The sequence below is a fragment of the Penaeus vannamei genome, chromosome 8 (assembly GCF_042767895.1).
Source record: "Penaeus vannamei isolate JL-2024 chromosome 8, ASM4276789v1, whole genome shotgun sequence".
In the NCBI taxonomy this organism is placed as follows: Eukaryota; Metazoa; Arthropoda; class Malacostraca; order Decapoda; family Penaeidae; genus Penaeus; species Penaeus vannamei.
The window spans coordinates 38,130,603-38,139,801 of NC_091556.1; positions in this window are offsets into that span (position 1 = coordinate 38,130,603).

Sequence of the window (9,199 nt, forward strand, 5' to 3'; positions counted from 1 at the left end):
CTCTTCTTCACCTTCTCCTTCCTCTCATTCCCTCCCTCCTCTTCCACTTCCTTCCTCCCCTTCCTCCATCACTCCCCTTCCTCCTTCCCTCTTCCTCTCCTCTTCCTCCCTCCCTTCTTCCCATCCCTCCTACCTTCTATCATCTTCTCTCCCCTTTCCTCCCCCTATATTCTCCACCCTCATTCCTCCTTCTTTCTTCCATTCTCCACCTTCCTTCCTCCTCTACTTTCTTCCTCTCCTCTCCCCCTCCCTTACTCCCTCCCCACCCAAACCTTTCCTTACTTTCCCTCCTTTTCTTCTCTTCTCCTCCTCTCCCCCTCCCTCCCTTCCTCCACCACACTTCTACCCTTTCCTCTCTCTTCCCTCCCGCTCCCTCTTCACCTTCTTCCTCCCCACCCTTCTCCCCCACTCCCTCTCCCTCCCTCCCCTCCTCCACCTTCTTCCTCCCCCACCCCTTTTACTCTTCCAACCCCCTCCCCCTCCTCTCCCTCCTCTCCCTCCCTCCACTCTTTCACCTCTCCCCCACACCCCCTCCGACCACCGTGCTAAGTGGAGGTGCCTTCCCTGGGTTTTCTTACACCTTGAGGCTACTTCTTGATCGTTATCCCTAATCATGTTTCTTATCATCCTCTCTTCTCTTCTTCTTTCGTTTCTCTTCTTTATTTTATTTTCTTTCTTTTTCTTTTTTCTTTTGTTTTTGTGATCTTCTCTTTTTTTCTTTATCTTCTTATTTTATTATTTTCGAGACGTTTCTTATTATTCTCTTTGCTCTTCTTCTTTCTCTCCTCTTTTTTCAATTCTTTTTCTTTTCCCTTATTCCATTTTCTTCTCTTTCTCTTTTTTCTTCTTCTACTTCTTTATGTTATCCTTTCGAAACGTTCCTTATTATTCTCGTTTCGTCTCTTTCTCTTCTCTTCTTTCCATATTTCTCTTCTTCCTTCTACGTCTACCTTTTCTACTTTCGTAAATGTTGAGTTGCCATTTGTAATTTTTGTAGTATTTTACGATTATGAGAATCTTGGTCTCTGGAGATCTCAATGCGTCTTAGAAAGGGATCTTAAAGACGATGTTCCGGTTGTGAAAGCAGGTATATTTTGTCTTAGGATATTTTATATGTCTATCTGCCTGTCTGTCTGTATGCCTGTCTCTCTGTCTGTCTGTCTGTCTGTCTGTCTGTCTGTCTCGCTCTCTCTCACTGTTTCTCAGTCTCTATCTGTCACTCTCTCTCTCTCTCTCTCTTTCTCTCTCATTGTCACTCTCTCTCTCTTTCTCTCACTCACTCTCTCTCTCTCTCTCTCTCTCTCTCTCTCTCTCTCTCTCTCTCTCTCTCTCTCTCTCTCTCTCTCTCTCTCTCTCTCTCCGTCTCTCTCTCTCTCTCCCTCTCTCTCTCTCTCTCTCTCTCACTCCCTTTATCTCTCTCTCTCTCTCTCAATATACGTTAAAATCCATCGTTTCTCCGCCTACTACTGTCATAATATCACAACAACAATAACCATAACGACAACAGTAATAATCACAACGATATCAAAAGTAACAGCAATGATAGATAATAAAAAAAAGAAAAACGAAAAAAGTGGAGCCCAAGAAATCTTAAGAAATCCCCAACCCATCTCAAGTCACAAGCCAAGTCTGCCGTACAAGCAACCCCCAGCAGGCACAAGGACCTACCACAAGCAAGGGTTTAAAGCACGTCGGCGAGGTCTACATGGGAGAGGGGTGGGGGTGGGTGGGGGGGGGGGCACTTCCACGTGAGTGAGGTTTGAGAAGGAGGAGGTGGAAGGGGGTGCAGAAGGAGGGAGGGGAGGAGGTGGATAAAGGAAGGTGGAAGGGTGGAAGGGAGTGAAAGGGGGGGGGGCCCCGGAGGGGGAGATAGGTTGGGGGGCAGTAGGAGGAAAGGGTGGGTGGTGGGGGCAATGGTAAATCTTTCTCATGGGCCTCACATACATTTTTATGGTCATTATGCCTGTGTCATTAGCTGGGTGAGGGTGGAGGGAGGGAGGAGGGAGGGGGAGGTGGAGTGGAGGAGAGTAGGAGGAGGGTAGGAGGAAGACAGAGGAATGAGGAAGGAGGGGGGCATTGTAGGAAGAGGAGGATGAGAGTCAGAGGGAAGGAGAAGGAGGAAGGGAGAGGTGAGAGAGGAGGAGGGAGGTGGAAAGGACGAATGGGGAGAAGGAAGGGGAGGACAGGGGAGGAGCAGGAACAGGAGGAGGAGAAGGTGGAGAAGGAGAAGAAAGAGAAGGAGGAGAAGGAGGATAAAGCGGACAAGAGAGGAGGTGATAAGAAGGAGAAGTAGGTAGAGGAGGAGGATGAAGAGGACAAGAAAGGAAGAGGAGGAGGAGGGAGAGAGGGAGGAAGGGGGTACTTAAGAGTTGGAGAAAGGAGGGGGGGGGAGGGGAAGGGGGAGGGGAAGAAGGAGAGAGACACAGAGGCAAGATGTCATGATCAACAGTGACATCTGAGGAATGTCTTCATTTGTTTTTCTTTCTTTCTTTCTCTCTCTCCCTCTCTCTCTCTTTTTTTTTTTTTTTTTTTTTTTTTTTTTTTTTTTTTTTTTTTTTTTTACTCTTATCTCGTGTCTACTTTTTGTACACCGACACCTGGGTCTTGCGTGTAATAGATTACGAAGAAATATAAATAGAATAAGAACAAAAACGAGGAAAAATTGGATTGAATGAAATTATTTAGTTATAATAATAATAATGGTAATGATAAAATGAATATTGTGATAATGGCCATGATGCATGTATGATCATAAAACAATTTTAGTAACAACAATGATCATGATACGATTTATAATGATATTGATGATGATGATAAAGATAATGATAATGATGATGATAACAATGATAATAATCATGATGATAATGATAACACCGATAGCAATGATAATGATAACGACAGCAATAGCAACAAGAATAGTAATGATAATAATGATTGTTATCATAATAGGAATACAGACTATAGTAAACAATATCATCATCATGATTATGATAATGATAATAATAATGGTAATAGTAATACAAATAATGATCATAATGATACTGATAATGGTAATAGTAATAATGATAATATTAATAATAGTAATAATGATAATAATACTAATCATTATAATAACAGTAATGACAATAATAATGATAATAATGATAACAATAACAGTATTGCTGATAATGGTAATGATATTGATAGTATAAATTATAATAATCAGCATTATCATCATAATCATTATAATATAAATAATAATGATAATAATAATAATGAAAATGATCACAGTAGCAATAATGATAATAATAATGAAAATGACCATAGTAATGATAATAATATTAATGATAATGATGATGATAACAATAACAATAACAACAACGACAGCAACAACAAGAACAGGATCAATAACAACTACAACAAAATCAATTGTATTGGTAATAATAATAATAATTACAATAATAATAATAATAATGATAATAATATTGATAATGGTAATAAAAATTATGATATTAATAACGTTAATGATAATAATGATAATAAGAGTGATAATAATAACAATAATATGATAATGCAATAACAATGATAATGCTATGGATAACGGTAATAATAACACAATATTAATAATGCTAAGGAAAAGAAAAGGAAAAACAACAAGATGATAAACAAAAAAAAAAAAAAGAAAGAAAGAAAGGAATAACAATACCCCTCCCCCCAAGAAAGACAATAATAATAAAGTTAAGTAAAAAAACAAAAACAAAAAGAAAGACAAACAAAACAAAAAAGAGAAAGAAAGAAAGGGATAACAAAAAAAAAAAAAAAAAAGGAGAGAAAAAAAGAGAGATACACCACAGAATACACAAATAATACAGTGTGACACTTTATCGTGATATTTCTGGAGCCAACTCTGCGCAACGATGGAGTAACACCGTTTTTGTAGCCTCGTGACGTCACCACCTGCGTTTTTGTAAGTGCGGCTCCCGGTATGACCTCATCAGCTGAGACGTGGGCACAAACAGGTATGGCATCCTCAGAAGGGGGTGGAGGGAGGATGGGGGGTGAGGGGAAAGGAGGAAGAGAGGGTGAGGGAAGGGGGAGGGGTGAGGGGAGGGAATGAGAGGAGGGAAGGGGGAGGTGACGGGGAGGGAAGTTGGAGAGTGGAGGAAAGAGGAAGGGGGAGGTGACGGGGAGAGAAGGGAGAGGGGAGGGGGAGGGAAAAGGGGAGAGGGAGAGGAAGGGAGGAGGTGATGGGGAAAGAGAGGGGGGGTGGGATAGGGTGTGAGGGAAAGGGGAGGAGAGAGGGAAGGGAAGAAGGGGAGATAGGCGAAGGAGAGAGAGAGAGAGAGAGAGAGAGGGGGGGGCGGGAACTGGGAGAGGACGATTAGTAGAGTAGAGGGGGAAGGAATACTTTGTTAAAAAAAAGCAGAGATACATGGAGAGATAGACAGATAAAGATAAAGAGAGAAAGTTAAAGATGAAAGGCAGACAAACAAAAGAAAGAGAAAGAAAGAGAGAGAGAGAGAGAGAGAGAGAGAGAGAGAGAGAGAGAGAGAGAGAGAGAGAGAGAGAGAGAGAGAGAGAGAGAGAGAGAGAGAGAGAGAGAGAGAGAGAGAGAGATAGAGTTAGGGGTAGAACGAGAAAGACAGAAAGAAAGAGAGAGCATGAGGTAGAAAGACAGAGAGAATGACGGTTAGATAGAAAGAGAAAGGAAGAGATTAAGAGAATTAGAGGAAGAAATCGAAAGACAGATTAAGAAAGTTAGAGATAGAAAGAGAAAGACAGACAGAAAAAGTCAGAAGTAGATAGACAGAGAGAAAGACAGAGAGAGAGAGAGAGAGAGAGAGAGAGAGAGAGAGAGAGAGAGAGAGAGAGAGAGAGAGAGAGAGAGAGAGAGAGAGAGAGACTTGATTGTTAAGGCCAGGCAGAAAAGAGGCGGAGGAGAGGCGCCGAGGCGAGGCCAGCTGAGAGAGAGAGAGAGAGAGAGAGAGAAAGAGATTAAGAGAATTGAGAGGAGAAAGAAGAGAGATGAAGGAGAGAGAGAGAGAGAGAGAGAGAGAGAGAAAGAGAAAGAGAAAGAGAAAGAGAAAGAGAAAGAGAAAAAGAAAGAGAAAGAGAAAGAGAAAGAGAGAGAGAAAGAAAGACAGAAAGAGAGTCAGATAAAGAAAGATACATACATATGTATATTTATATATATATATATATATATATATATATCTATATATATATATATATATATATATATATATATATATATATATATATATATATATATATATATATATATATATATATATATATATATATATATATATATATATATATATATATGTAGAGATAAAAAAATATTATATTTATTACATTATATTAAAGACACAGAGAGAAAGAGAGTTAGAGAGAGAGAAAGACAGAGAGAGAGTCAGATAGAGAAAGACACAAAGACACAGAGAGAATGAGAGTTAGAGAGAGCGCCGAGAGAGAGAGAGAGAAAGAGAAAGACAGAGAGACAGAGAAAGACAGAGAGAAAGAAACACAGAGAGACAATCAGATAGAGAAAGACACAAAGACACAGAGAGAAAGAGAGTTAGAGAGAGCGCCGAGAGAGAGAGAGAGGAGAAATACCACACTCTCCACACAGCAGCAGAAACAGCGGCTCGAGAGGGTGATGTACACGAACGATCAAGTCACCCATCAGGAACGTGTAATAAAAATGTTTAAAAGTTGTCCCATGCCCTTACTCCCTCCTCCTCTTCTCCTACTCCTCCTCCCTCTCCTTCTCTTCTCCTTCCTTCTCTTCTCCTTCCTCTTCCTCCTCCTCCTCCTCCCCCTCCTTCTCTTCTCCCTCCTCTTCCTCCTCCCCTTCCTTCTTCCTTCTCTTCTCCCTCCTATTCCTCCCTTTCCCCTCCTCCTCCTCCTCCTTCTCATCTTCTATTCCTCCTCCTCTCTCCTTCTCTTCTCCCTTCCTCCTCCTCCTCCTCCCCCTCCTTCTCTTCCTCCTATTCCTCCTCCTCCTTCCCCTCCTTCTCTTCTCTCTCCTCTTCCTACTCCCCCTCCTTCTCTTCTTCCTACTCCTCCTCCCCTCTCCCTTCTCTTATCCCTCCTCTTCCTACTCCCCCTCCTTCTCTTCTCCTACTCCTCCTCCCTCTCCTCCTCGTCCCCCTATTTCTACTCTTCCTCCTCTCCCTCCTCCCCTCCTCCTTCTCGTTCCCCTCTTCCTCCTCTTCCTCCGCCTCCTCTTCCTCCTCATCCCTGCTCTTCTTCCCTTTCTTCCTCCTCCTCCCTCTCCTTCTCTTCTTGAGAAGGAGAAGGAAGAAGAAAAAATGAAGAAGTAAAAGAAGGAGGAGAGAATGTTGAAAAAAAAACGAAGAAAAGAGAAGATAAACAAATGAAAAGAAGAATATTAAGAAAGAAAAGGAAGAAGAGAAAAGGAAAAAGGAGACAATGTCAAAAGAAAAAGAAGAGGAAGAGAAGATAAAGAAGAGAAAAGGAATAGGAGAGACAGTGGCATCCTAGCCCCCCCCCCCCTCAAGATATCTGTCGCCAAGGGAAGAAAGAAGGCGAGGGAAAAAGTGAAATAAAAAGAGTAAGAAAAGGAGGAGGAGAAGGAAGAGACAGAGGAAGATGAGTAGAAGGAAAAAGAGGAGGAGACGAAGAAAGAGGGGGAAAAGGAGAAGAGGAAGAGGAGGGAAGGCAAAGAAAAAAGGAAGAAAAAATAGGAGAAAAAAAAGAAAAAAGAGAAAAAGGAACGTAAATGAGATAGGAAGAAGAAGAGGGAGAAAAAATAGAAGAGAAGAACGAATACGGGAAAAAAGAAGCAGAAGAGTAAGAAGAAGAAGCAGGAGAAGGAGAAGAAGAAGCGGTGGGAATAATAATAAGAAGAAAGAGAAGAAGAGGCGGAGGGAAGAAGGAGAAGGAGAAGAAGAGGAAGAAGGAGAAGGAGAAGGAGAGGGAAAAAGAAGCAGAAGAGGAAGAAGAAGGAAGGCGAAGAAGAAGAAGAAGGAAAAGAAGGAGAAGAAGAGGCGAAGAAGGACAAGAAGAGGGAATCCGAAGAAGAGGGAATCCGAAGAAGGAAGAAGAAGGAAGGCGAAGAAGAAGAAGAAGGAAAAAAAGGAGAAGAAGAGGCGAAGAAGGAGAAGGAGAGGGAATCCGAAGCAGAAAACGAAGAAGAAGAAGGCGAAGAGAAGAGGGAATGCGAAGAAGAAGAAGACGAAGAAGAAGAAGGCGAAGAGAAGAGGAGGCGGAGGGAGGGTGCGCCGCCGCCAGATAAGCGGGAGATAAGAGCCTCGTTCTCTCACATTTGGGCGCCGGTATCTCGTCGATCGCCGGCGCGCGGTTCCGGGGGATGACAGTGGCCGTCGCGGCGGGAGGCCGGGAGGAGGGGAGGGGTTGGGGAGGGGGGAGGAGGGGAGGGGTTGGTTAGGGGGGAAGGGGATGGTTAGGGTGGGGGGTGGGGGTGGGGGGGTGAGGGATGGGGGGATGGGGGTGGGGGTGGGAGAGGGGGATGGTTGGGGGTAGAGTGGGTGGTGGGGGAGGGGGGATGGTTAGGGGGTGGGGGATGGTTAGGGGGTTGGGGAGATGGTTAGGGGGTGGGGGGTCTGGTAAGGGGGTGGGAGATGGTTAGGGGGTGGGGATGGTTAGGGGGTTGGTTGGGGGGTGGGGAGAGGAGATGGTGAGGGGTCGAGTGGGGGGGATGGAGAGGGAGGGGGAGAAAATGGTGGAAGATGGGGATGCTTGGGGGGGGGGAGAGGTGATGGAGGGGATGGTTGGGTGGTGAGGGTGGGGGGTGATAGTGAAGGGATGACTGGAGGGGGGGGGATGGCGAAAGGCAGGGGTGAAGGAGGGGGCCAGGAGGACGGAGGATGGGCGGTGGGGTGGGGGAGGGCGGGTAGTGTGGAGGGGGATGACAGTGACCGTGTCGGCGGGCGGCGGGCGGGAGGGTGGGGTGAGGCGGGGTGGGGGGGGGGGGTTGATGAGCGAGAGGTGGGTGGTGGGCGGTGGGCGGCAGGAGGGAGATGAGGGTGACCGTCTATGGTGAGAGAGGGAAATAGGGAGAATGAAGTGAGAGAGAAAGAGAAGTGGAGAAAGGTGAGAGAAATAAAAAGAGAGAAAAGTGGTAGAAAGAAAGGGAAGAGAGTGAAAGAAAGAAAGAAAGAGAGAGAGAGAGAGAGAGAGAGAGAGAGAGAGAGAGAGAGAGAGAGAGAGAGAGAGAGAGAGAGAGAGAGAGAGAGAGAGAGAGAAGGGCAAGGAAGAGGAAGGACAGAGAAGAGGAGAGGGAGATAGAGGTCTGAGAGAAAGGGAAAAAGGTGAAGGAAGGAAGTGGGAGAGGGAGAGGGAGAAAGAGAGGTTTGAGACAGAGGGAAAGAAATAAGAAAGAAAAGAGTGGAAAGATGCCGAGAAGAAGGAGAGAGGGAAAGAGAAAAGTGTCATACAAACAAACAAAAACAAATACAAATCAACAAATACACAAGTCAGACACAAACACACACATAAACAAAAACACCAACGCAATACAAAGAAATGGACAACCGCAAACAAACAAACATACGTACAGACATAAACATCCACACAAACAAAGACAACAACCACAAACAAACAAAAGAAATAGCACCAACAAGAACAAACACAAAAACACCAGAAGAACATATAGACATAAATAGATATTCACACAAACAAACAAAAAATTAACAACAACGCCAACGACAGCTCTGTACAAACAAATAAATAATCACCAACGCAAACAAAATAACAACAAAATAAACGCCAAAACGAACGTAAACATACATCCACACAAATAACAAAAAATCAACAACAACACTACAAACAAATAGAAAACCAAAACGAAAACCAAAAACAAACACCAAACGAACATACAAACATAAACAAAGAAACAAAATACGCTATAAAACAAACAAAATATTACAAACAACAACAAAAGCCAAAAACAAACACCAAACGCACAAACCTAAACAAACAACCAAAAACCACCAACACCGCTATCCAAACGAACACAAAACCACCAAACACAAACAAAAACAAACCCCAAACGCACATACAGACATAAACACACACACAGACGCACACGGTGTCCCGAAGACCTGTCTGTGCGCGTCACACTTTATTTATATCTCAATTCCTCTCGGGGTGTCGTCTGCCGCTGCGCCTACTGCTCCGGGACTCCTCTGGGGGCTAAGGGGCTGTTTGGTGCCGTTTGTGGATGGTTTGT